The sequence below is a fragment of the Dendrobates tinctorius genome, unplaced genomic scaffold, assembly GCF_039654945.1.
Source record: "Dendrobates tinctorius isolate UK_male_01 unplaced genomic scaffold, ASM3965494v1 ptg000008l, whole genome shotgun sequence".
Lineage (NCBI taxonomy): Eukaryota > Metazoa > Chordata > Amphibia > Anura > Dendrobatidae > Dendrobates > Dendrobates tinctorius.
The window spans coordinates 17,518,749-17,546,727 of NW_027361676.1; the positions used below are offsets into that span (position 1 = coordinate 17,518,749).

A 27,979-nucleotide genomic window follows, 5' to 3' on the forward strand; every position below is an offset into this window, starting at 1 on the left:
AACCCATACAAGTAATAATAAAGGAATAATAAATTTGAGGCAGATTAGAGACAAGTTTTATACACTTAATATAGATTGTGAGCCCCATCGGGGACAGTGCCATTAATGTCTGTAAAGCGCTGTGGAATTAATAACGCTATATAAATGAGTAAAATAAATAAATACACTTAAACATTTTAATATAATTATTAATTAAAGATAAGTTAAAGGCTGTGTTCACACGTTGCGATTTTTTCGCGTTTTTGCGGCGATTTTAAACGAGCGATTGGGATTCCGCAATGCTGTGCATTTTCCCTTGTACAAAAAAGAGAAAGGGACTATGCATAAATGTGGGATCACCACGCCAAAACCAAGTATTTATAAAAATATAATTTTTATTATGAAATACAAAAAGCAGCAAGGAAGCAGCAAAAAACACCACACATAAAAACAATTAAAAAAATCTGATCAACATGTAGACCGCTGGCTGCAGAATGTAAAGGCACCAATATCGAATAATAACGTTCTCAATATCATAACATATAATACAGACAATATGATGGAGACGAAAAAAAACACACTGATGACTGGCCAGTTCAATAAGATCCTATACCAACATGTAAAGTGCATAGCACATAACCCAGAATATCAATCAAACCTTCCTGAAAGGAGCCCTGTAATGCTTGAAAAATATATCTAATATGAGGAATATGAATAACAGATGTAACTCCCCATAGAATAAAGTCAGTAGCCCAAAAAAAAGTGGAGGAGGGCTAGTGATGTATGGCAAATGCAGATCCCAAACAGGCATAAAATACATCACCCAAAGGCACAGTCAGTAAGTCCAGTCAAAGGTCGCCCCAGCGTCTGTGTATTGTGCCAGCAGCCACCGCGGTATACAAGGACCCACGCGTTCCGACACCGCTAGGTGTCTTTCTCAAGGTGAGTGCCTTGAGAAATCGCATCGCGGAAAAATCCGCAGCATGCTCATTATTTTGCGGAATCGCTGAGATTCTGCACCCATAGGAATGCATTGTTCCGCTTACTTTCCGCATGTGGCTGTGCTCACCATGCGAAAAGTAAGCAGAACATTTGCGGATGGTACCCACGGTCCGGAGGAGAGGAGACTGTCCTCTGGGCTGTGGGTACCAAATCCCTGTAGAAAATAGAATTAAAATAAAAAATCGGGTTATACTCACCTTCCGATGTCCCGCGCAGCGTCCCCAGGCTCCAGCGATACATGCGGCAGGTCCCGTTCACAGTGATGCATTGCGCCAATGACCTTTGATGACGTTGCAGTCTCGTGACACCGGTCTCGCGAGACCGCGACATCATCAAAGGTCATTGCCGCAACGCATCACTGGGAACAGGACCTGCCGGAGCATCGCGGAGGCCTGGGGACAGTGCGCGGGACATCGGAAGGTGAGTATAACCCGATTTTTTAAATTATTTTTTACATCCTATCTTTTATTACTGATGCTGCATAGGCAGCCTCAATAGTAAAAAGTTGGTCACACTCGTCAAACACTGTGTTTGATGAGTGTGACCAACCTGTCAATCAGTTCTCCAAGTGATGCTACAGATCGCTTGGAAAACGCTAACATTCAGCAATCTAATTACGCTTGCAAATCGCTAGCTTTTCTGCGGGAAAATCACGGGAATTTAAAATGCGGTTTTCCCGCGGAATGGAATTCCGGAATTCCCACAGTAACTTCTGCGAGAATTACGCTACGTGTGAACTTAGCCTTATGGTTTGATAGAGAGGGATTTTCATGGGGTTCTCCCCATTTTGTTAATACTTAATATATTCCTCCAAAGCCATTTTTGTCCTCCTCCTTTTGGTTTGGTACATACATTTGTGTTCATTCCCCACCTATAAAGCACAGGGAATATAATCTACCCGTTTATATGGGATATGTGATCATTCCTCTATTATCTACATATATTTCATGTTCATTCCATACCTAAGTACATGGAATATTATATATTCATTTGTATGTAATGTGTGTTTATTTCCCTGTAAGAAACCTGTAACGCCGCGCTATAGTCTTTCTTTTTTTTTTTTATATAAAGAAACCTGTAACGCCTCGCTATAGTTTTGGACTTAAACAAGTTATGTGCATTCTTTTTTATACCTTTTCTTTACTCTTTTTAGTACATCCCCAAACTATATAAAGGGACACCATGTCACGTGTGTCCCATTATGTAGCGTAATAAGTTAGTACACCACTGGGAGGTCACATGACTCCTGCTGCCTCTGTGCCAGGCTGTGGTCATCCTCCCCTCCCCCATAACTACACTGAGTGTCAGCAGATGGTCACATACCAGCCACAAGTGACCCGGTACTGACAAACACAGCTCACACACACGGCAGGCGCCGCTATTCCACATCCGGGTGACTGGCTGTGGTGGCCGGCTGCCCTCTGCACCCCCTCTATACAGAAAGTTTACCGTCCGCAGACTTCACAGAGCACAAACAAGTGTTCGCCTGCCATCTGCTGGACGACACTGGAAAAACACCAGAGCCGCCCTGCTTTTATTTGTAGACTGTTCCATCTAGTAAATGGGGGACAATAAAGCGGAAATAAAAAACTTTCCTCCAGCACTAATAAGTAATGTGACAAACAAACAAATGTAGTGCTAATATAACTAGACACCTCACTAACTTTTCTTAACATATGTTCAAAGCTATTGTCATTGTGTTACGTCTTCCATATAAAGCTGTGTGGTCACCCCTATTTTGAAGTGGTGGGTTGAGGAGACTGTCATGGTCTTCCGCGGAAGCTGCAGCGGCTGCACAGTAAGTTTAGGGGATTGCTGTGAGTTCAGGCTGGTATCGGTGTGGGTGGGGGGTGTATGACCGGCTGTGCCCCCCTGGGCTGCAGCGCCCCCATAGGGTTATACTATGGTAATTGCCCCATGAAGATGGCAGTGGTGGTTGTGGCATCGGTCACACTGGCAGTGCCTGCGGTAGTTCCCTAGCCTGACTTTGGTGGTCCTGTAGAGGTCACAGTGCCCCCATGTAGTTGTATTGGGCAGTAGCCTGGCCACGGTGACCTGTCGCGCCCTGTGCCACAGTCGCTGTGTAGCCCCCTAGGCTGAGGTGAGACCTGTGACAAGTTATCAGTACGGTGACGACATTTGCTACATCTGTAGCGCATAAAACAACCGGATACCGTGCCCTACCTACCATGTCTACGAGGACGCGCGCCAAGAAGGGGTGCCTCAGCGTTACTTTAGGCTGGTTTCCTCTTTGACCCTTCCCGCGTACACCAGAATCGGAGCCATCCGCCATTGAGCCCACATTACTGCTAGGTTCTGTAACGGGAACCTGTCGCACGCTGCCCAAACCACAGGCAGCGACTCGGTGTCGGACCGGGGCGCGTGACCAGTCAGAGCCTCACTCTACAGTTACCGCCAGGAATGCTCTTCTCGGAAGTATTGCAGCGTTTCTAAATCTGTCTGGGAACTATAGGCTTGTTGGGTCTTCGTCGTGTCTACTAGTGATAAGTGGACGTGCTGGGATAAGGTGTTATCTGAGCATGCTCCGGTGCCGACAGAGTGACTCCGGCGTGCTCGAAAAATATGTTCAAGTCCCCGCGGCTGCATGACTTATGTCTGCTCGACAGCCGCAACACATGCAGGAATGATGGCCTGTTTGTTAGGTAATTCCTGCATGTGTACGAGCCATGCAGCCGCGGGGACTCAAGCATACTTCTCGAGCATGGTGAAGACACTCGGTTAGCACCGGTGCATGCTCATGTAACACCTTATCCCAACACGTTCACTCATCACTAGTGTCTATATTTCACACCTTGCTCCACTTGCACAGCACTGCCAAAAACTATCTTTAATGTGTATACTGTATATAAAAATAGATTTCTTACTTCACTCCGATTTTAAGTTTTCATATTTTCCCAATCTTTGTTCTTTCTTCCGATAGCCTTTAACTTTTTCATTTTTGCATCAACCTAACCACTTGACAGCTTTTTTTTTTTTTTTGTAGGGCAAATTTTACTTAGCAGTGACACCTTTCACAACGTAGTGTTCAGAAGAATGGGAAAAATTTGTAGCGGTGGGGAAAAAAAAGTTCCTCAATGTATTTTTGAGTTTTGATTTTACAGCTATCATGGTGCGCAAAAACTGAATTCATGATGTGTGAACACGCAAATAAACTTTTGTGGCATCGTTTTTTATTTTCCTTTTGGCGTGTGCGAGTTGTGTATGTTTATTTGGCCAGCGTCACACTAGAGAAGAATACAGACGAGTGAGAGGCGTAAAAACCACGCATTGCACACAGACCAATGTTTCTCTAGGGGGCAGCTCCCATCAGCCGTGTATTTCTCGGCTGTATTTTACGGGCCGAGATAACCGAGATAATGTCAACGTATTACGGCCAAAATACGCCAATGCAAGTCCATGGGGGCAAGAAAAACACAGATTACACATTGACTTGACGTGTGACTTGTTAGAAATGCGCACCGGTGTCCTTTAACAAAAGCCGGCAATTCATTTAGCGATACAGTAAAATCACACAGACATGTTTAATAAAGAAACCAAAGAATAGATATAGACATATATATATATATGTCATTGAGACACATGTATATTTATATTTCATAGAGTTCTACATAGCAGAATAACCACTAAATCAATTGCCGGCTTCTGTAAAATCATTCCCAAACCCGACATGAAATGACACATGGTTTACATACAGTAAACGATTTCATTTATTTTTTTTATGTCTTTGACTAATAATTAGATGAGGGTTTGTGTGTAAAATTTGGGACGTGTAGGTGTTAAATTAAGGGGTTAATTCGTTGAAAAAAAAAAATGCGTGGGCTCCCGTGGTAAATTCTCAACTAGAGAGGGAAAGCCAGTGAGTGAGGGCAGATATTAATAGCCTTGAGAGGGACCATTGTTTTAGGGCCCCCCTGGCTACAAAAATCTGCCCCCAGACACCTCAGAAAAGGCGCATCTATAACATGGACCTTTTCTAGCACTTAAGGGCCTTTTACACATCGCGAGATCGCTAAAGCGTCACTGATTTTGTGACACAACAGCGATATCGCTAGCGATCTCGCTACATGTGACACCTCCGACCGGCCCCCCTGCTGGATATCGCTGATCGCGCTCGAACGTCCTGGGCCATTTTCTTCTCGTTGGTGTCTCGCTGGCGCCGACTAGCGACTCATGGACGCAGCTGGAAGTAGTCATCATTGCTGCCGTCTGATAGGGAGTGGCGACCGCTGAGCATCACTGGATCGTTGCTGCGTCGCTGGTGGGATCTGCCTGTTTGACAGCTCACTAGCGACCATTTAGCGATGCACCAGCGATCATGATCGTTGTCGGGATCGCTGGTGCATCGCTAAATGTAACGGGACCCTTAGTCTCTCTATTCCCATTGCCCTGTGGCTAATGGATTAATGTCACGTTACTATTGGAAGGTGACATTACGCCGGATTAATAATGGAGAGGTGTCAATAATACACCTATCCATTATTAACCCTAGACTAGTAAAGGGTTAAAAAACCAGACATTAATTAAAAATTCTTCTAATGAAATAAAGACACCAAGTTTTTGACCAAATTTATTCCTCTGCTAATCCATAAAAAAAAACAATGGTCCTGTAAAAAAAATAAAACAAAAAAGCAGCAATATACATACCTCTCCGCTGGTCAGTCAGGCCACCGCTGAAACGCACCATGTTGCATTTTGCGCACCTTCTAAAGTGCGCAGCGCACGCCAATATCCTACTAGCGCACGGTTTGCGCACCCTATGCTAAAGATAGGGTGCGCAGATCGCATGCAGCCGTGTGCGATAGTGGGAAGCGATGACCGGATGGGGCGAGCAGGGGGCGGGGCTTAGCGGCGCCGTGCGCTGCATGTAAAAAGCGCAAATCTGAAACCAGCCTTATAGATGCCCAGGCTTTTTTTTTTCAATGAATTAACACCTTAATTTAACACCTAGACATCCCAAATTTTACACACAAACCCTAATCTAATTATTAGTCAAAGACATATAAAAAATAAATGAAATGGTTTACTGTATGTAAACCATGTCTGGTTTTGTATTGATTTTACAGTAGTCGGCAATTGATTTATCGGCTATTCTGCTATGTAGAACTATGAAATATATATAATGTGTCAAAATGACGTGTGTGTGTGTATATAGCTAGTATAGCGTGTGTGTGTGTATGTATGTGTACCGTGCCTACAAGTAGTATTCAACCCCCTGCAGATTTAGCAGGTTTGATAAGATGCAAATAAGTTAGAGCCTTCAAACTTCACACAAGAGCAGGATTTATTAACAGATGCATAAATCTTACAAACCAAAAAGTTATGTTGCTCAGTTAAATTTTAATAAATTTTAAACATAAAAGTGTGGGTCAATTATTATTCAACCCCTAGGTTTAATATTTTGTGGAATAACCCTTGTTTGCAATTACAGCTAATAATCGTCTTTTATAAGACCTGATCAGGCCGGCACAGGTCTCTGGAGTTATCTTGGCCCACTCCTCCATGCAGATCTTCTCCAAGTTATCTAGGTTCTTTGGGTGTCTCATGTGGACTTTAATCTTGAGCTCCTTCCACAAGTTTTCAATTGGGTTAAGGTCAGGAGACTGACTAGGCCACTCCAACACCTTGAGTTTTTGCCTCTTGAACCAGGCCTTAGTTTTCTTGGCTGTATGCTTTGGGTTGTTGTCTTGTTGGAAGATGAAATGACGACCCATCTTAAGATCCTTGATGGAGGAGCGGAGGTTCTTGGCCAAAATTTCCAGGTAGGCCGTGCTATCCATCTTCCCATGGATGCGGACCAGATGGCCAGGCCCCTTGGCTGAGAAACAGCCTCACAGCATGATGCTGCCACCACCATGCTTGACTGTAGGGATGGTATTCTTGGGGTCGTATGCAGTGCCATCCAGTCTCCAAACGTCACGTGTGTGGTTGGCACCAAAGATCTCGATCTTGGTCTCATCAGACCAGAGAACCTTGAACCAGTCTGTCTCAGAGTCCTCCAAGTGATCATGAGCAAACTGTAGACGAGCCTTGACATGACGCTTTGAAAGTAAAGGTACCTTACAGGCTCGTCTGGAACGGAGACCATTGCGGTGGAGTACGTTACTTATGGTATTGACTGAAACCAATGTCCACACTGCCATGAGATCTTCCCGGAGCTCCTTCCTTGTTGTCCTTGGGTTAGCCTTGACTCTTCGGACAAGCCTGCCCTCGGCACGGGAGGAAACTTTCAAAGGCTGTCCAGGCCGTGGAAGGCTAACAGGAGTTTCCATAAGCCTTCCACTTCCGGATGATGCTCCCAACAGTGGAGACAGGTAGGCCCAACTTCTTGGAAAGGGTTTTGTACCCCTTGCCAGCCTTGTGACCCTCCACGATCTTGTCTCTGATGGCCTTGGAATGCTCCTTTGTCTTTCCCATGTTGACCATGTATGAGTGCTGTTCACAAGTTTGGGGAGGGTCTTAAATAGTCAGAAAAGGCTGGAAAAAGAGATAATTAATCCAAACATGTGAAGCTCATTGTTCTTTGTGCCTGAAATACTTCTTAATACTTTAGGGGAACCAAACAGAATTCTGGTGGTTTGAGGGGTTGAATAATAAATGACCCTCTGAATAAACTTTTCACAATTTAAAAAAAAATTAAACGAAGAAATAACATTCTTTTTTGCTGCAGTGCATTTCACACTTCCAGGCTGATCTACAGTCCAAATGTCACAATGCCAAGTTAATTCCGAATGTGTAAACCTGCTAAATCTGCAGGGGGTTGAATACTACTTGTAGGCACTGTGTGTGTGTATATATATATATATATATATATATACAGTCATATGTTAAAGTTTGGGCACCCCTATTAATGTTAACCTTTTTTCTTTATAACAATTTTGTTTTTTGCAACAGCTATTTCAGTTTCATATATCTAATAACTGATGGACTCAGTTATATTTCTGTATTCAAATGAGGTTTATTGTACTAACAGAAAATGTGCAATCTGCATTTAAACAAAATTTGACTGGTGCAAAAGTATGGGCACCTCAACATAAAAGTGACATTAATATTTCGTAGATCCTCCTTTTGCAAAAATAACAGCCTCTAGTCGCTTCCTGTAGCTATTAATGAGATTCTGGATGAAGGTATTTGTGACCATTCCTGTTTACAAAACAATTCCAGTTCAGTTAAGTTTGATGGTCGCCGAGCATGGACAGCCCGCTTCAAATCATCCCACAGATGTTCAATGGTATTCAGGTCTGGGCACTGGGATGGCCATTCCAGAACATTGTAATTGTTCCTCTGCATGAATGCCTGAGTAGATTTGGAGCGGTGTTTTGGATCATTGTCTTGCTGAAATATCCATCCCCTGCGTAACTTCAACTTCGTCACTGATTCTTGCACATTATTGTCAAGAATCTGCTGATACTGAGTTGAATCCATGCGACCCTCAACTTTAACAATATTCCCGGTGCTGGCATTGGCCACACAGCCCCAAAGCATGATGGAACCTCCAATAAATTTTACTGTGGGTAGCAATTGTTTTTCTTGGAATGCTGTGTTTTTTAGCCTCCATGCATAACGACCTTTTTGTATGACCAAACAACTCAATCTTTGTTTCATCAGTCCACAGGACCTTCTTCCAAAATGTAACTGGTTTGTCCAAATGTGCTTTTGCATACCTCAGGCGACTCTGTTTGTGGCGTGCTTGCAGAAATGGCTTCTTTCGCATCACTCTCCCATACAGCTTCTCCTTGTGCAAAGTGCGCTGTATTGTTGACCGATGCACAGTGACACCATCTGCTGCAAGATGATGCTGCAGGTCTTTGGAGGTGGTCTGTGGATTGTCCTTGACTGTTCTCATCATTCTTCTTCTCTGCCTTTCTGATATTTTTCTTGGCCTGCCACTTCTGGGCTTAACAAGAACTGTACCTGGGTTCTTCCATTTCCTTACTATGTTCCTCACAGTGGAAACTGACAGGTTAAATCTCTGAGACAACTTTTTGTATCCTTCCCCTGAAAAGCTATGTTGAATAATCTTTGTTTTCAGATCATTTGAGATTGTTTTGAGGCCCCCATGATGCCACTGTTCATAGGAGAATCAAATAGGAGAACTACTTGCAAGTGGCCACCTTAAATACCTTTTCTCATGATTTGATACACCTGGCTATGAAGTTCAAAGCTCAATGAGGTTACAAAACCAATTTAGTGCTTCAGAAAGTCAGTAAAAAGTAGTTAGGAGTGTTCAAATCAAGAAAATGATAAGGGTGCCCATACTTTTGCACCAGTCAAATTTTGTTTAAATGCAGATTGCACATTTTCTGTTAGTACAATAAACCTCATTTGAATCCAGAAATATAACTGAGTCCATCAGTTTTTAGATATATGAAACTGAAATAGCTGTTGCAAAAACCAAAATTGTTATAAAGAAAAAAGGGTAACATTAATAGGGGTGCCCAAACTTTAACATATGACTGTGTGTGTGTGTGTATATATATATATATATATATATATATATATATATATATATATATATATGAACCTGTTCTACACCCGAGTGGCGGGCATTTTTATTGGTATATGGTCTCCCATCCTGGTTTGTGCTGCACCCCTCATCCCTATCCTGCTATGTATGGTACCCTCACCCCCCAATCGTGGTATGCATGGTACCCCCTCATCCCTATCGTGGTATGCATGGTACCCCCTCATCCCTATCCTGGTATGCATGGTGCCCTCACCCCCCCCCCCAATCCTGGTATGCATGATCCTCTCTCCCCCCCAATCCTGGTATGCATGGTACCCCCTCACCCTCCAATCCTGGTATGCATGGTCCCCTCACCCTCCAATCCTGGTATGCATGGTCCTCTCACCCCCCCCCCAATCCTGGTATGCATGGTCCCCTCACCCCCCCCAATCCTGGAATGCATGGTCCTCTCACCCCCCCAATCCTGGTATGCATGGTCCCCTCACCCCCCCCAATCCTGGAATGCATGGTCCTCTCACCCCCCTATCCTGGTATGCACAGTGCCCTCACCCCCAATCCTGGTATGCATGGTCCCCTCACCCTCCTTTCGTGATATGCATGGTCCCCTCACCCCCAATCCTGATATGAATGGTCCCCCTCACCCCTATTAAACTGCACACATTAAAAAAAACCCCATTTATACTCCCCTTTCTTCCCTGTGTCCAGTGCTGTCCTTTTCTGGGCGTTTTGTGATGCCGGACTCGGCACCTGCACAGTCCTCCCTTTCCGACGCCATGTTCTTGAAGACACAATGCAGTGTGTCTTCAAGAAAATGGCGGCATTAAGCACGGACTGCGCAGGAACACGCCCACTCCAGACATCACCTGAAGACGCAAGATCCCGCCGGCAACAGCCTCACCGGGTTCGGTAAGGTGTTGCGGAACTCGCGGTATGCGCTCAGTGCTTACGCATACCGCGATTTCCTGGGGGGGATGCGTCACTGGGTCCAGACTGCGCAGGCGCGTCGCGCTTGCGCAGTCTATAAAGGCTTCAGACAGAGTGACGCTCCCTCGGTTATATTATAGATACATAGAATATGTATTCTATGTGTTTATATCTAGTCTTTTGTTCGTGTTTTATCCGGTTATTGGGATCCATTATATGTCTATTTTGCAAGCCGGCGAGAAAATCTCGGCATACGGATGTTTACATGCGCAAAAAACGGAGCCACACCTTGACAACGGATGGCATACGGATCACTGTTCAGGGAACATTTCTGCGTATTACGACTTTATAATACGGTCCTTATTTTTATACGTGTTGTGTCTGACTCCAGCCCTTATATCATTTTGGCATACATGTAATTTATTGAGAGAGGTGACTGATAAATGGCAAATTCTGTTATCTTATCTTATATTTTTTCTCTTTCTGTCATTTATTTTCATAGCACTGACTTTTATGGATGCGATGACACCAGATATGTTTTTAGTTGTTTTATTTATTTTTAAATTGGGGAAAATATAATAAAAAAAATAAAGTGTCCCAATAACCGTGCGATACTTTAATTACTTAATCTATTTTCTTTCTCTTTATTCCCGGTGATTTCATTAAGGTTTTTCCTATGTGAGTTTACAAGTGGAGCACTTTCGTCTGGCAGATGGAGCTGTATAGTGAGGGAAACTTTGCCCTTTACTTTTCATAGCGTGTGGGAGGAAAAAAACCCAGCCCTGTAAATGTACAGCTAAGTGTATCTAGAAATGGCCTGGAAGTATACATTGCTGCCAAATACGGTAATTTACCTTTTAAGGATAATTACAACTTTTAGGACATATTAACACTTCGGAGGATGTCTCATTGTCAGTTACCAGAGGTATTGTGTTATCTGTTAGGGCATGTTCACAAAGTGCTTTTTGTAGAGTTTTCTTTTTTTATGTGATTGTCATGTCTTTGTCTTATGGGTTTATTTTTTTCAATTCATTGGGTAAAAAAAGCCAAACAAAACACTGCAACTCAAAATGCAAGTGGAAAAAAAACACACTGTCATGAATGAGATTTTAGAAATTTCATTCAATTTGCAGCTACTGTAAAATACTGCAATTTTTTTTTCCTGAAAAGGCACAGTTAAAAACAATGTGTGAACAAGCCCCTAAGTTATCCTGATGAGAAGATACAGTAAAGGACACCGTAGAAAGAGGGACAAAGATGCAACAAAAAAAAACAATCCAATTGAATTTTTGGCCTGAATGACCATCATTATATATTGAGACATAAGGGGGATACAAAGCAAAGAGCACCTACCCACGTGTGAAGCATGGAAGAGCAACATTATGTAGTCTGTGTGCTTTGCTGTGAATTGTAAAAGGATAAAAAGGTCAATGAGGTCTTATCTGTGTATTATAGGTAGAGATTTAATTGAAAGCTGCTCACCTGTGAGGGTAGGTGCACACGATAAGTAATCACTGCGGGTTCGACGTTGCATATTTGTGCAGAGTCCAGATGTTACAGCATAGTGGATGGGATTTCAAGAAATCCCATGTCCTCTAGTCGTCCAGAGATGCCCACGGAGACGGACATGTGGCACGTCTTTCCAGACCGCAACATGTCTATCTTGCGGAGACTTGACTCTCCACAAGATACAGTTGGGGGAAAAAAGTATCTAGTCAACCACCAATTGTGCAAGTTCTCTCACTTAAAAAGATGAGAGAGGCCTGTAATTGACATCATAGGTAGACCACAACTATGAGAGTCACAATGAGAAAACAAATCCAGAAAATCACCTTGTCTGAATTGGCAACATTTATTTAGCAAATTAGGGTGGAAAATAAGTATTTGGTCATTAACAAAAGTTCATCTCAATATTTTGTTATATATCCTTTGTTGGCAATGACAGAGGTCAAACGTTTTCTGTAAGTCATCACAAGGATGGCACACACTGTTGGTAGTATGTTGGCCCATTCCTCCATGCATATCTCTAGAGCAGTGATGTTTTGGGCCTGTCGCTGGGCAACACAGACTTTCAAATACCTTCAAAGGTTTTCTATGGGGCTGAGATCTGGAGACTGGCTAGGCAGTGCCTTCATATGCTTCTTATGAAGCCACGCCTTTGTTGCCCTGGTGGCATGCTTGCGATCATTATCATGCTGAAAGACCCATCCATGTTTCGTCTTCAATGCCCTTGCTGATGGAAGGAGGTCTGCACTCAAAATGTACGATACATTGCCCCATTCATTCTTTCATGTACACGGATCAGTCGTCCTGGTCCCTTTGCAGAGTAACAGCCCCAAAGCATGATGTTGCCACCCCCATGCTTCACAGTAGGTATGGTGTTCTTTGGATGCAAGTCAGCATTCTGTCTCCTCCAAACACAGCAAGTTTTGTTTCTACCAAACAGCTCTACTTTGATTTCATCAGACATATGACATTCTCCCAATACTCTTCTGGATAATCCAAATGCTCTCTAGCAAACTTCAGACGGGCCCGAACATGTACTGGCTTAAGCAGTGGGACACGTCTGGCACTGCAGGATCTGAGTCCTTGGCGGTGTAGTGTTACTGATGATAGCCTTTGTTACAGTGATCCCAGCTCTTTGCAAGTCATTCACTAGGTCCCCCCGTGTAGTTTTGGGATTTTTGCTCATCGTTCTTGTGATCATTTTGACTGCACGGGGTGAGATCTTGCATGGAGCCCCAGATCGAGGGAGATTATCAGTGGTCTTGCATGTCTTCCATTTTCTTATTATTATTGCTCCCGCAGTTGATATAATCACACCACGATGCTTGCCTATTGCAGATTCAGTCTTCCCAGCCTAGTGCAGGGATAGAATTTTGTTTCTGGTGTCCTTCGACAGCCCTTTGGTCTTCACCATAGTGGAGATTAGAGTGTGACTGTTTGAGGTTGTGGACAGGTGTCTTTTATACTGACAACAAGGTCAAACAGGTGCCATTACTACAGGTAATGAGTGGAGGACAGAGGAGCCTCTTAAAGAAGAAGTAACAGGTCTGTGAAAACCAGAAAGCTTGCATGTTTTTTAGGTGACCAAATACTTATTTTCCACCATAATATGCAAAATAAATCTTGCCAAATCAGGTAAGGTGATTTTCTGGATTTGTTTTCTCAATTTGACTCTCATAGTTGTGATCTACCTATGATGTCAATTACAGGCCTCTCTCATATTTTTAAGTGGGAGAACTTGCAAATTTGGTGGCGGACTAAATACTTTTTTTTTTTTTTTTTTTCCCCACTGCAAATTTAACCTGTACAATGTATTGGACGCGGTGAATCCGCACAGTTCAGTGAACAAATGCAAATTCACCTGCGTTCAATAGCCGGCAGCGCTTTGAAAGCAGCAGACATGTTTTGCGTCCAAAGCGCTGCTGTATGTGAAACAACCACTATTGTAGCCTAGTTGTCGGCCACTGAAACATCCACAGAGTTGTATATACTAGAGGGTCAGAATAAATGGACACTGTTTTTGAGATATATACAAGGGGCGTTCATTAACCACTTCTTGACCAAGCCTATTTTGACCTTAATGACCAGGCCATTTTTTGCAATTCTGACCAGTGTCCTTTTATGAGGTAATAACTCTAGAACGCTTCAACGCATCCTAGCGATTCTGAGAATGTTTTTTCGTGACATATTGGGCTTCATGTTAGTGGTAAATTTAGGTCGATAATTTTTGCTTTTATTTGTGAAAAAAATCAGAAATTTGGCGAAAATTTTGAAAATTTCGCAATTTTCAGATTTTGAATTTTTATTCTGTTAAACCAGAGAATTATGTGACACAAAATAGTTGCTAAATAACATTTCCCACATGTCTACTTTACATCAGCACAATTTTGGAAACAAATTTTTTTTTTGTTAGGAAGTTATAAGGGCTAAAAGTTGACCAGTGATTTCTCATTTTACAACAAAATTTACAAAACCATTTTTTTAGGGACCACATCACATTTGAAGTCACTTTGAGGGGTCTATATGGCAGAAAATACCCAAAATTGACACCATTCTAAAAACTGCACCCCTCAAGGTGCTCAAAACTACATTCAAGAAGATTATTAACCCTTCAGGTGCTTCACAGGAACTAAAGCAACGTGGAAGGAAAAAATGGACATTTTGATTTTTCGATCAAAAATTTTCTTTTATCAGCAATTTTTTTCATTTTCACATGGGCAACAGGATAAAATGGATCCTAAAATTTTTCCTGAGTATACCGGTACCTCATATGTGGTCATGAACCACTGTTTGGGCGCACGGCAGGGCTCGGAAGGGAAGGAGCACCATTTGACTTTTTGAATGGAAAATATGCTGGAATATTTAGAGGTTGCCATGTCGCGTTTGGAGATTCCCTGTGTGCCTAAACATTGGTGCACCCCACAAGTGACCCCATTTTGGAAACAAGACCCCCCCCCCCAAGAAACTTATCTAGATGCATAGTGATCACTTTGAGCCCCCAGGTGCTTCACAAATTGATCCGTAAAAATAAAGTACTTTTTTTTTCACAAAAATTTTCTTTTAGCCTCAGTTTTTTCATTTTCACGTGGGCAACAGGATAAAATGGATCCTAAAATTTGTGGGGCAATTTCTCCTGAGTACACCGATACCTCATATGTGGTCATAAACCACTGTTTGGGTGCATGGCAGGGTCCGGAAGGGAAGGAGCGCCTTTTGACTTTTTGAAAGGAATATTGGCTCCAATCGTTAGCGGACACCATGTCGTGTTTGGAGAGCCCCTGTGTACCTAAACTTTGGATCTCCCCCTCAAATGACCCCATTTTGGAAACTAGACCCCCTAAGGAACTTATCTAGATGCATAATGAGCACTTTGAACCCCCAGGTGCTTCACAGAAGTTTATAAAGCAGAGCCGTGAAAATAAAAAAATATTTTTTTTTTCCTCAAAAAATTATTATTTAGTCCGCAATTTTTTATTTTCAGAAGGGTAACAGGATAAATTGGACCCCTAAAGTTGTTTTCCAGTTTGTCCTGAGTACGCTGGTACCCCAAATATGGGGGGGGACCACTGTTTGGGCACACGTCGGGGCTCGGAAGGGAAATAGTGACGCTTTGAAATGCTGACTTTGGTGGAATGGTCTGCGGGCGTCATGATACATTTGCAGAGCCCCTGATGTACCTAAACTGTCGAAACCCCCCACAAGTGGCCCCATTTTGGAAACTAGACCCCCCCAAGGAACTTATATAGATGTGTGGTGAGCGTGAGCACTTTGAGCCCCTAAGTGCTTCACAGAAGTTTATAATGCAAAGCTGTGAAAATAAAAAAATCATTTTTTTTCCGCAAAAAAAAATTTTTAAGCCCCCAATTTTTTATTTTCCCAAGGGTAACAGGAGAAATTAGACCCCCAAAGTTGTTGTGCAATTTGTCCTGAGTACGCTGATACCCCATATGTTGGGGTAAACCACTGTTTGGGCACACGTTGGGGCTTGGAAGGGAGGGAGCACCGTTTGTCTTTTTGAATGCAAAATTGGCTGGAATCAATGGTGGCACCATGTCGCATTTGGAGACCCCCTGATGTGCCTAAACAGTGGAAACCCCTCAATTCTAACCCCAACACATCCCTAACCCTAATCCCAACCCTAACTATAGCCCTAACCACAAGCCTAACCCTAATTCCAGCCCTAACCCTAATGGAAAAATAAAAATATTTTCTTTATTTTATTATATGTGCCTACATATGGGGGTGATAGAGGGGGAGTTTTTTTACTTATTTCATTTTGATCACTGTGAGAGTGATCAAAATGATGGAATGTGCAGCCGGCAGATTCGGGTGGGCGCACTGCGCATGCGTCCGCCATTTTCCAAGATGGCGGCGCCCACGATCCCGGACCGCGGGACACCGGGAGCGACAGCGGCACTCGGTAAGCACCGGGGGGTGGTTGGGGGGGTCATCGGACTGCGGGGGGGGAGCGGAAGGAAGGCGGGGGGGCAGATGATGACAGCGGCGGCACATCGCCGCTGTCATTCAGTGGCGGGGGCTAATCGCCCCCGCCAGCCAGTGTGTGTGGGGGGTCAGGTAACTTTCTCCAGCCATGTCCAATGCTACTGCAGCATCGGCCATGGCTGGATTGTAATATTTCATCAATTTTCATTGATGAAATATTACTATCGCTCAGATTGGCTGTTTCACTTTTAACAGCCAATCTGTCATGAACTCATTTTCTGCTCCACCAGTTGAGAGTTCCCCTTCCGTTCTCCCTCTGCTGGTGACAGGAGGTAGTGCTGTTGATTTAAGCGGTAGTGATCTGCCACCTGATGAGGAAGATAACGATTGGATCTCTGGAGTATCAGACTGGATATAAGACAGCCGACGCCCTATCCGGGTGCTGGTGATTCAGTCTGCTTCTCACGTCCTGGACTTTAGCTCTCTTCCAGTCTTCTCAAGTTAAGTTTGTTTTTTGCTAATGTTCACACTTGCGCTTGTTGGTCAATTCAGTTTTTTGTGTAATCAGCTTGCCCCTGCTGGGGCTATGCTGAATTTCCTCTCCTATTAATCAGTATTTGCCAATCTGCTTTTTGTTTCTTATTAGATTGGCCTCTTTTTTGCTCTGTCTCAGAATATTTCAGAGTGCTGATATAGGTTTAGAAGTCTAGTAACTTCAGGGTTAATTTTGCTATCAGAAGTGTTGGACAATATTTTTGTAGTTTTTTTTTTTTGGCAGATTGCAGACAGTGTCTTTCCTTTCCTGTCCTTTTTAGTTAGCTGGGCCCCATCGTTTGCTCAGCCTATTTTCCTGCCTTTGTTTGTAATTTGATCTTGTTTCACCGTCAATACATGTGGGGGGCTGTCTTTCCTTTGGGGTCTGCTCTGGGGCAGTTAGTTTTCCTCTTTTCCTGCTTTAGGCTTATGTAGCTCTCCGGTTGTGACGAGGTGTCTAGGACCATCGTAGGAACGCACCACGACTGCTGCTAGTTGTGCGGTTAAGTTCAGGGATCTGCAATCTGCTTTGTTACCAACTTCTCTGGTTTTCTGAGACTTAGCTTGTTTATTTTTTCCTCCTCGGTGACCCATTCATAACACAGTCAGAGTGATCGTAGCCACGTGGCGGTGAAGCCACGCCCCCTGTGGTGAAGTTCAAAGCCCCCTTTATCTGCGGGTCGGGTGACCTTTCAGTGACCCCGGTCACCCGACCCGCAGAGGGGGGCTTTAAAGTCATGACGCCACATAGGCGTCTGTTGTGAGTTCATTTTCCGGTCCACCAGTTTTGAGTTCTCCTTCCGAGCTTTCTCTGGTGGTGACTGGAGGTAGTGAGGCTGATTTAATCAGTAGAGATCTGCCACCTGATAATGAGGATGACGACTGGACCTCAGGAATCTCAGACTGGATTTAAGACAGCCGACGCCCTATTCTGGTGCTGGTGATTCCTGCTGCTTGTCAGGTCTTGGTCTTCAGCTCTGTTCCAGTCATTTCAAGCTAAGTTTTCTGCTAATGTTCACACTTGACTTTGTTGGTCTATTCAGTTTTATGTGTGGTCGTCCAGCCCCGGCTGGGGCTGTGCTGAATTTCCACTCTTATTTATCTGTATTTGCCAATTTGCTTTTTTGTCCTTTATTAGATTGGCCTCTTTTTGCTCTGTCTCAGAATATTTCAGAGTGCTGATATAGTGGGAGAAGTCTAGTGACTTCAGGGTTAATTTTGCTATCAGAAGTGTTGGACATTATTTTTGTAGGGTTTTTGGCAGATTGCAGACAGTGTCTTTCCTTTCCTATTCTGTCTAGTTAGTTTTGGCCCCATCGTTTGCTCAGCCTATTTTCCTACCTGTGTTTGTGTTTTCATCTTGTTTCACCGTCAATACAGTCATGGCCAAAAGTTTTGAGAATGACACAATTATTATATTTTCACATGATCTGCTGGCCTCTGATTTTTATGTGTGTTTGTCAGATGTTTTTATCACATACAGAAATATAATTGCAATCATATTATGAGTAGCAAAAGGTTATATTGACGGTTAGAATGAGTTAATGCAGCAAGTCAATATTTGCAGTGTTGACCCTTCTTCTTCAGGACCTCAGCAATTCTCCCTGGCATGCTCTCAATCAACTTCTGGATCAAATCCTGACTGATAGCAGTCCATTCTTGCAAAATCAATGCTTTTATTTTGTCTGAATTTGAAGGTTTTTGTTTGTCCACCTGTCACTTGATGATTGACCACAAGTTCTCAATGGGATTAAGATCTGGGGAGTTTCCAGGCCATGGTCCCAAAATCTCTATGTTTTATTCCCTGAGCCATTTAGTTATCACCTTTGCTTTATGGCAAGGTGCTCCATCATGTTGAAAAAGGCATTGGTGATCGCCAAACTGCTCTTGGACGGTTGGGAGAAGTTGCTCTTGGAGGACATTCTGGTACCATTCTTTATTCATGGCTGTGTTTTTAGGCAAGACTGAGAGAGAGCCCATTCCCTTGGCTGAGAAGCAACCCCACACATGAATGGTTTCAGGATGCTTGACAGTTGGCATGAGACAAGACTGGTGGTAGCGCTCACCTGGTCTTCTCCGAATAAGCTGTTTTCCAGATGTCCCAAACAATCGAAAAGGGGATTCTTCAGAGAAAATGACTTTACCCCAGTCCTCAGCAGTCCACTCCCTGTACCTCTTGCAGAATATCAGTCTGTCCATGATGTTTTTTTCTGGAGAGAAGTGGCTTCTTTGCTGCCCTCCTTGAGACCAGGCCTTGCTCCAAGAGTCTCCGCCTCACAGTGCGTGCAGATGCACTCACACCTGCCTGCTGCCATTCCTGAGCAAGCTCTGCACTGCTGGTAGCCCGATCCCGCAGCTGAAACACTTTTAAGAGACGGTCCTGGCGCTTGCTGGTCTTTCTTGGGCGCCCTGGAGCCTTTTTGGCAACAAGGGAACCTCTCTCCTTGAAGTTTTTGATGATGCGATAGATTGTTGACTGAGGTGCAATCTTTCTAGCTGCGATACTCTTCCCTGTTAGGCCATTTTTGTGCAGTGCAATGATGACTGCACGTGTTTCTTTAGAGATAACCATGGTTAACAGAAGAGAAACAATGATGCCAAGCACCAGCCTCCTTTTAAAGTGTCCAGTGGTATCATTCTTACTTAATCATGACAGATTGATCTCCAGCCCTGTCCTCATCAACACCCACACCTGTGTTAATGGAGCAATCACTGAAATGATGTTAGCTGGTCCTTTTAAGGCAGGGCTGCAATGATGTTGAAATGTGTTTTGGGGGATAAAGTTCATTTTCTAGGCAAATATTGACTTTGCAAGTAATTGCTGTTAAGCTGATCACTCTTTATAACATTCTGGAATATATGCAAATTGCCATTAGAAAAAATGAAGCAGTAGACTTTGTAAAAATTAATATTTGTGTCATTCTCAAAACTTTTGGCCATGACTGTACATGTGTGGGAGCTGTCTTTCCTTTGGGGTCTGCTCTGGGGCAGTTAGAGTTCCCCTTTTCTTGCTTTAGACTTATGTAGTCCTCCGGCTTTGACGAAGCGTCTAGGATCATCGTAGGCATGCTCCACGGCTGCTGCTAGTTGTGTGGTTAAGATCAGGGATCTGCAATCTGCATAGTTACCAACCTCTCTGGTTTTCTGTGACTTAGCTTGTTTAATCTTTTTCTCCTCGGTGACCCATTCATAACAGGCGTCACTGGTCATAATGGCACAGGTTTTCCTGATGCCTATGTGGCGTCATTGGTCGGGAAGGGGTTAAAGATTTCCCCTGACCAACTTCTTGTAGACTGAGAGCAATGAAACTTGACACAGTTATTAGTCCTTCTCTACATAGGTGCCACCTAGGGACACACACTTCTCCCATCTCTGTAAACACCTCATTTGTAGTCCAAAAGCCACGTTGGGACTCGGAAATCAGAGTCTCTTCATCTGGAAAATGCTTGCTCTTCAAAAATAACTTAATTGTTGGAAAGATGTGTAAGTCCGTTGGTGGGAGGTCGGGTGAATAAGGGCAATGCGATAGAATTTCAAAGCCACAGGAGCATGCTTCCATTTGGGCAATGTGTGTTGTGAACTGGTGCAATGTCTTGCAGAAGGCAGATAACTTTGGTGAGCATGTCATGTCTCATGATTTTGATGGCCTCCCGCAGTTTCCGCAGCAGTGTAGTATAGTATGCCCCAGTGATCATGGTACCCTTTTCTATGAAATCCATCAATACTACTCCGTGCTGGTCTCAAAATACTGTGAGCATGATCTTGCCTGCCGAGTTTTGGGCATGTGTCTTCTTTGGAGACGGTGAGTCGTGATGCTTGCATTGCATCGATTGGACTTTAGTCTCAGGATCATAGTGATGGACCCAGCTTTCATCCTGTGTGAGCAGTCTGTAGAAAAAGTCCTCCTGGTTTCTATGGCACATCAATAAAGTCTAGGAGCATTTTACTTGCTCCTGCTTCTGGAAAGATGTGAGCAGCCGGGGAACCCAGCGAGCGGATATCTTACGCATGTGCAGATGGTCTTGAATGATTTTTTTTTTTCCGCGGACTCCCCACTAATCTTGACATTTTGGGCTAGGTGGTGAGTGGTTGCATGGCGATTTTTCCAAAATGGCGACCTCCACTTGCTGTATGGTGTGTTTATCAATAGCAGAGTGGGGTCGCCCTGGAATTGGAGGTAATTTTTGGACACGTAGTAAGGTTTCTAATACTAGAGGTTTAGGACCTTCCCAGCTGGGTACACCTTGACGCTGATGGAATGGCTTTTACGCTTTTTGAATTAAAAAATAGTGTTTATCAAGAGCCCTATCATATTTACATGAACTACTGATTTTTACTTACCGTATATACTCGTGTAAGCCGAGGCACCTACTTTTGCCACGGAAAACTGGGTAAGCTTATTGACTCGAGTATAAGCCGGGCATGCATTGTCCCTTCTTCCCTGTCCCTGTCATTGTATGCATGCCTCCCCCGTCCCGTCACTGTATGAATGGCTCCTTGTCCCCTATCCCTGTTTGCCTGTTTCCTATTGAAAAACAAACAAACCTCCTGCTCGCCTACCTGTGCACCCTGGGTGCTAGCACTGCATCTCGTTCCGGCTGCCGGTGCCTGCAGCTCTTCCTGCCGAGCAATCACGTGACCCCACTCATTAAGGTAATGAATATGTGCTCCACGCCTATGGGACTCAGGACTCCTTGCCAGTACCACAAGGATTCATCGCCTTCTCCACGATCCAGGACACCTCCTTCTTCAGGAAAACGCAAGACCCCGAATGCGCCACGGCCTTGGCGCCAATGTTTGTACCCAGGACTCCCCCTTTCAATAGAAAGTCGCTGGTTTGATAAGTTTATTTACTTTTGAACTGTTTTTCTATTTACCTGATTCTGCTTATCATTCTAATTATATCACCCCTGTTGAACCTGTCTATTGTTTCCCACTTCTCTCTGCGTGGAGTATCCACTGTATATTAACCCCCCTTTTAACCCTTGGTCCATTACTGCATACCACGTTACTGCTAGCACCCTTCACCAGCACCCAGTGCATGCAGGTGGGTGAGTATGATGTGTGCTGGAAGCCGGCGACTACGGCTGGCACTGTGCACTATACTATTACAGCAGCGGCACAGGCTTTAGCCACAGCTGCCGGCTATTGCCTCTGTAATGCACTGCTCTGCCGCTCCCTCTCCCCGCTGGCTTTCTGGGACAATGACTCGTGTATAAGCCGAGGGGGGCGTTTTCAGGACTAAAAAAATGTACTGAAAACTTGGCTTATACACGAGTATATACTGGTACTTACAGCAGGGTAAACAAGTGCTTCTCATAAAATTAAAATATCATCAAAAAGTTAATTCAGTTCTTTAATACAAAAACTGAAACTCGTTTATTATATAGAGTCATTACAAACAGAGTGATCTATTTCAAGGGATTATTTCTGTTAATGTTGATGATTATAGCTTACAGCCAATGAAAACCAAAAGTCATTATCTCAGTAAATTAGAATACTTTATAACACCAGCTTGAAAAATGATTTTAGAATCCGCAATGTTGGTCTACTGAAATGTATGTTCAGTAAATGCACTCAATACTTGGTCGTGGCTCCTTTTGCATCAATAACCACATCAATGTGGCGTGGCATGGAGGCTATCAGCCTGTGGCACTGCTGAGGTGTTGTGGAAGCCCAGGTTGCTTTGATAGCAGCCTTCAGCTCGTCTGCATGGTTGGGTCTGGTGTCTCTCATCTTCCTCTTGACAATAACCCATAGAATGGGGTTAAGGTCAGGCGAGTTTGCTGGCCAATCAAGCACAGTGAAACTGCTGTTTTTAACCCCTTCACAACATGAACCATCCTAGTACTGCTCTGTGGGAGATGCGATTGTGCCCGGTGCAGTACTAGTACTGCGCCTCGATCGCACGGCCTCATGCTGAGCGCCTCGGCGATCGAGTGCGGGTGTCAGCTGTATGTAACAGCTGACAACACGTAGCAATGCCCATGATCGGTGCTATCACCGATCGTGGGCATTTAACCCCTCTGTTGAGATTGCGTTGTTCTGGTGGTCTCCATGGAGACCCCGGCACCAAGAGGGCCACGGGGTCCTGGAGGGAAGGTGGCTTGCGAGCGCCTGCTGAGAGCAGGCGCCGGCATACCTCCTTCTCTGCCTGTCAGATCCTGGTCTAATACAGTGCAGTGCAGAGTGTCAGATCAGTGATCTGACATTATATACCGATGTCCCATACTGGGATAATGTAATAAAGTTTAAAAAAAATATAATGTGTAAAAATATGTTTTAAAAAGAATCCCCAAATAAAGAAAAAAAAAATTACCAATAAATACATTTATGTAAATAAAAAAAACAATTAAAAGTACACATATTTGGTATCGCTGTGTCCATATCGACCTGATCTAGTGGGACAGTTTTATACTTAACCCCTTCAGTGAACTCTGTAAAAAAAAAAAAATAAATAAACGAGGCAAAAAACAATGCTTTATCATCATACCACCGAACAAAAAGTGCAATAAAACGCGATCAAAAAGACGAATGTAAATAAAAATGGTACCACTAAAAACATCATCTTGTCTCACAAAATACAAGCCGCCATACAGCTCCATCAGCAGAAAAATAAAAAAGTTATAGCTCTCAGAATAAAGCGATGCAAAAATAATAATTTTTTATATAAAAGTCTTTGTGTAAAAGCGCCAAAACATAAAAAAAACTATATAAATAAGTATCGCTGTAGTCACACTGACTCGTAGTATAAAGCTATTTTATCAATTTTACCACACGCGGAACGGTATTAAAAAAACAAAAAGGAATTCCTGAATTGCTGGTTTTGTTCATTCTGTCTCCCAAAAATCAGAATAGTAAACGATCAAAAATTGTCATGTGCCTGAAAATGGTACCAATAAAAACGTCAGTTCGTCCTGCAAAGAACAAGCCCTCACATGACTTTTGGCCAAAATCTGAAAAAATTATAGCTCTCAAAATATGATGACGCAAAACTAGTTTTCGCAATAAAAAGAGTGTGACAGCAGCCAAACATAAAAACCCAATATAAATCTGGTATCACTGTAATCACACCGACCTGAAGAATAAAGTCGCCTAATCACTTATACCGCAGGAGGAACGGCATAAAAATAAATAAAACCAATTCTTCACCTGCTGTTGGTGTTTTTTTTTGTTTCATTTTGCCTCCCAAAGATCGCAGTAAGGCACGGCACACATTTATCCTGTTTCCATGTGAATCTCTGAAATATGCGATTTTAGACAGGTCCCGCGGAAAAAATTCCCTATAGTGAGGCATATAGAGTCACTGTGGACGCTATACGACCTGTGATCCGAGTGTGTCTGTCTTTTTAGGATTGCATAAAAGTGCCATCGGCCACAATTTTGTGCACTTCTGAAAAGAAGGAAACCACGGAACAGAGGATAGACGGAGTCCAGAGTAACTCTGCAGCCTCACTGTAGTGAATGGATCCATCAGGGGTTTCATCTGAATCACGTCATTAGATGGAAACCCCAAAGTAAGAGGTTAGTGTAGAGCGCTGGATAACTGTGATCCCAAACGTTATGTAAAATGTTCCCAATAAAAGCTCCCACTCAATCCACAAAAAAAGCCAAGTTCCCACTCAAATCTGACATCTGTTAATAGAAATCAAGGGGGCTTCCATGTTACTGGTAGCACAAAGGCTCTAGAAAAGCGAAATGGCTCCTCACCAGCCAAAAGAAATTCAGCAAATTCTCCATTCCCAAATCCAAATGCCCCCCCCCCCCTCCGAGCCCCAGTGTGCCTAAGCAACATTTAGTTCCGACATGTTTGGCATTTCTGTAGTGATGAGAACTCGCCTAATTTAGGCAGGTTTCACATTAGCGTTTTTTTGCGCAGCGCATTGTGCATGTTTATGCGCATGCATCATGCGCACCTATGTTTAACATGGTGTGTGCATGGTCTAGCGTTTGCACGCATTCATATGCGTTTTTGTGCGCATGCGGTTTTTAAGGTGTGCGCCTAGGCGTGACAGACGCAACCTGTTGCATTTTTGGGTCTGTCTAACGGCGTAAAAAAATGCATGCGCACACTTGCGCACGGAATGCGACAAAATAACGCATTACAGTCTATGGGAACGCAGGCGTGCGCATGGACAAAACGCTTGCGTTTTAAGAGTTAGCATGGCTTGAAACTGGTTAAACCGCTTGCGCGTAAAAAACGCCTGCAAAACTCATGGTGCGTTTTTTGAATGCGTTTCTATTGCGCATGAAGTGCTGCGCTAAAAACCGCTAATGTGAAAGTAGCCTTACAGGTGCATGTCTCCGAAGCATGAGTTGGGCATAATGTACTGGTAACTACAACGTACTGGTCACTACAAAGGCAGTTTGCAATTTTCACTCAGCAACATCCACTGCTGCCTTTTTCTGGAAAACACCCATGGAGTCAAAATCGTCATTACCTCTGTACATAAATTCCTAAAGGGTTATAATTTGCAAAATGGGGACACTTGATGGGGGGGTGACAGGACAATTGTGTACAAGATAATTGTGTACGGACTATTGTGTACAGACAATTGTGTACAGGCCAATTGTGTACAATGACAATTGTGTACAAGGCAATTGTGTACAAGGCGATTGCCCTGTACACAATTGTCCTTGTACACAATTGTCCTTGGACACAATTGGCCTGTACACAATTTTCTGTACACAATTGTCCGTACACAATTATCTTGTACACAATTGTCATGGAACCGATGGGGGGATTCTGCTTTTCTAGCACTTAGGGGCTCTTTATATGGAATCCACAAACTAGTCTAGGAAAATCTGCGCTCCAGGAGGCAAATAGCGTTCTGTCCCTCCCTAGTCTCTTCGTATGGCAAAGTAGTACTGTGCAGTCATATATGGGGTATTTCTACATTCAGCAGAAATTGTGGAACAAATTCTGGTGCCATTTTTACCCATTTCCCAGTGTGAAAATGTAAAACTTGGAGCTAACACACAATCTTAGTGAGGAAAATGCAAATTATTTTTTCTTCACTTCCCAGTGGTATAAAAGTTTGACACACCTGTGGTGTCCATATAATCACTGCACCCCTAGATGAATTCATTGAGAGGTTAACTTGGTAAAATGGGGTCACTAATGGGGGTTCTGCTGTTCTGGCACCTCAGGGGCTCTGTCAATGTAACGTGACACCCTCGAACAAGTGCAGCCAAATCTGCACTGTAATATGGCGCCAATTCCCTACTGAGCTTTGCACTGTACCAGAAGTAGTTTTCGACCACATATGGGGTATTGGTGAACTCAGGAGAAATTGCACAACAAACTTTTGGAGTCCATTTTCTCCTTTTGCCCTTGTGAAAATACAAAATTTGTAGCTAAAGATTTTTGTGGGGAAAATTTTTTCTTTTTTTTTTTCACGGCTTAACGTTATAAACTTCTGTGAAGCACCTTGGGGTTTAAAGTGTTCAATACATATTTAGATAAGGTCCCAAAGGGGTCTAGTTTCCAAAATGGAGTCACTTGTGGGGGGCTGCCACTGTTTAGGCACATTAAGGGCTCTTAAAACGCGACATTGTGTCCGCTAATTATTCCATCAAGTTTTGCATTCAAATTGTCAAATTGCGTTCCTTCCCTTCCAAGCCCTGCCGTGCACCCAAACAGTAGTATTCCCCCACATATGGGGTATCGGCGTACTCAGGAGAAATTGCACAAAAAAAATGTATTGTCCATTTTTTCCTGTTACCCTTGCAAAAGTAAAAAAAATTAAAAGTTAATAAACTTCTTGAATGTGGTTTTTGAGCACCTTGAAGGGTGCAGTTTTTAGAATGGCGTCACTTTTGGGTATTTTCTTTCATATAGACCCGTCAAAGTGACTTCAAATGTGATGTGGTCCCCCCAAAAAAAAATGGTTTTGTAAAATTTGTTGAAAAAATGAAAAATCACTAGTCAGCTTTTAATAAACCCTTATAACTTCCTAACAGCAAAAAAATAAATTTCGTTCCAGAATTGTGCTGATGTAAAATAGACATGTGGGAAGTGTTGTTTATTAACTTTTTTGTGCAATCTAATCCTCTGATTTAAGGGCATAAAAATTAAAAGTTTGACAATTGCAAAATTTTCGCCAAATTTCCGTTTTTTTTGACAAACGCAAGTCATATCGAAGAAATTTTACCTCTTTTATAACGTACAATATATCATGAGAAAACAATCCCAGAATCACGAGGATCCGTTGAAGCGTTATTACCTCACAAAGTGACATTGGTCAGAATTGTAAAAATCCGACAGGCTATAAAGGTGAAAACGGGCGTCGTCTCAGAGGTTAAACCAGGTATTGGTACTTTTGACAGTGTGGACAGGTGCCAAGTTCTGCTGGAGAATGAAATTTCCATCTCCAAAAAGCTTGTCGGCAGAGGGAAACATGAAGTGCTGTAAAATTTCCTGGTTGACGGTTGCGCTAATTTTAGTCATGATGAAACACAGTGGACCTACACCAGCAGATGACATGGCTCCCCAAACCATCACTTATTGTGGAAACTTCACACTAGACCTCAAGCAGCTTGGATTTTGTGCCTCTCCACGCTTCCTCCAGACTCTGGGACCTTGATTTCCAAATGAAATGCAAAATTTACTTTCATCTGAAAATAACACCTTGGACCACTGAGCAACAGTCCAGTTATTTTTCTTCTTGGCCCAAGTAAGACACTTCTGGCGTAGTCTATTGGTCATGAGTGGCTTGACACAAGGAATGCAACACTTGTAGCCCATGTCTGTGTGGTGGCTCTAGAAGCAATAATAATTTTATTTCTATAGCGCCAACATATTCCGCAGCACTTTACATTATAGAGGGGACTTCTACAGACAAAAGACATTACAGCACAGCATAGCAATAAACACATAGCTCAAAACAGATACCAAGAGGAATGAGGGCCCTACTCGCAAGCTTACAATCTATAAGTAAAAAGGGGAGACACGAAAGGTGGATGGTAACAATTGCTTTTATTGTTATTATTGTTTGGACTATCCCTAGTGTAAGAAGGTGTTCCTGCTGCTGCATGAACCAGTTAACAGTCTAAATATGTAACGGTACAGACACAGAGGGCTATTAAATGCAAAAAGCATGTGAG

General features: G+C 43.2%; 1 protein-coding gene across 3 annotated transcripts in view; it reads left to right on the forward strand.

Annotated features, from left to right (window-relative positions):
- The first annotated feature begins 2,721 nt into the window (after nucleotides 1–2,721).
- Nucleotides 2,722–27,979, forward strand: part of LOC141090646 (uncharacterized) — a 149,856-nt gene continuing 124,598 nt past the window's right edge. For 2 of the 3 annotated variants that reach the window (XR_012232418.1, XM_073576400.1), the window contains exon 1: nucleotides 2,722–2,779. The gene's annotated coding sequence lies outside the window, so the exon portion shown is untranslated. Of the gene's footprint in view, nucleotides 2,780–11,057; nucleotides 11,236–27,979 lie in introns of all 3 variants that reach the window. The other variant, XM_073576401.1, reaches the window with a different exon arrangement.